Source organism: Palaemon carinicauda, chromosome 6 (genome assembly GCF_036898095.1).
Source record: "Palaemon carinicauda isolate YSFRI2023 chromosome 6, ASM3689809v2, whole genome shotgun sequence".
NCBI lineage: Eukaryota > Metazoa > Arthropoda > Malacostraca > Decapoda > Palaemonidae > Palaemon > Palaemon carinicauda.
In genome coordinates, this window is record NC_090730.1 from 161,418,936 (window position 1) to 161,420,521 (window position 1,586).

Consider the following 1,586-nt stretch of genomic DNA (forward strand, 5'->3'; position numbering starts at 1 on the left):
ATGATGATGATGATGTCAGTGCTATAAGCAATCGTGGCAGGAACTCTTTGAAGACATCAGTAATGAACCAATTGTCCACTTCCGGTGACTCATTACAAAGTTATAATAGTCGACAACGCTACAAGCACCGAGAGAACCGGAATTAACATAGCAGTTTGTTAAGCAACAACATAACCATCAATTAAGACTTGGCTGCTATAGTCCATTTCTTTTAGCGAGTCATATTTGCACCGACTCGCAGCGGTGCCCTTTTAGCTCGGAAAAGTTTCCTGATCGCTGATTGGTTGGACAAGATAATTCTAACCAATCAGCGACCAGGAAACTTTTCCGAGCTAAAAGGGCACCGTTGCGAGTCGGTGCAAATATGACTCGCTAAAAGAAATGGACTATAGTTAAGATTGATCACGACTGCGAGATGAACAGCCTATTGCGAAGGTGACAAAACAGTAGTAACTAGAGGGGCACTCAGTAGAGCACAGACCTCCACGGCGGCAGCGTATTTATTGACATTTTGCTCGACCTTGACCTTGACCTTTGACCTCAACTTGTATTAATTAGAGTGGACTCTTATACACTCAAATATCAACCAAGTTTGAAGTTTCTGTCACAAAGATGTCCAAATTTATGGCTGATTACGTGATATGGACGTTTAGCTTGTCAGTGACCTTGATCTTTCCTTCCAAAATTTGACCATTTCTGGCTCTTTACATAACAGTTTAAAATCCCTGCAAGTTTCATTACTTTACGATTAAAATTGTGGCCGTATGGTTGACGATCGGAATTTGACCTTTTGTTGACCTTGACCATGAACTCGACCTTGACCTTCTTCCTTACCATGTATGACTTAGTATGGATTTTCATACACTCAAATATAGACCAAGTTTGAAGTATCTGTGATAACGATGTCCAAGTTTATGGCTGATTACGTAAATTGGATACTTTGCTTGACCTTGACCTTGATTTTTGTTTGACCTTGTCCTTCCAAAATTTCATCACGTCCAGCTTTTTACATAAAAGTTAATCCCTGCAGGTTTCATTACTCTACGATCAAAATTGTGGCCAGGAAGGTGTTCCCTAACAAACACACAAACAGGGGGTAAAACATAACCTCCTTCCAACTTCGTTGGCGGAAGTAATTATGATGCGAGTATTAATGACTCTTGACATGAGCCACGTATTGTACAGTAGATGATGAAATAAGTGCTATTATCATACTAATAATAACAGTAATTATGATAATAAATAATTATGATAATAAGTATCAAATTAGAATTTTTTTATATATGAAACAAGTTTCCGTTTTTTCCAGTATTGAAAATTTAAGAGCAATTCGAGGCATATATTTGCACTTTAATTGTGGATATAGTTATTGCTAAAATTGCCTGAATTTTCCTCTCTCTCTCTCTCTCTCTCTCTCTCTCTCTCTCTCTCTCTCTCTCTCTCTCTCTCTCTCTCTCTCTCTCTCTCTCTCCAAAACACACAAACACACACAAACCGAGGGGAAAACAGGCTTTATAAATAGAAAAAATCTTTAAAAAGAAATTTTCTTCTCACAGGAAGCAGGAATGGTAGAATGCATCTTGGAT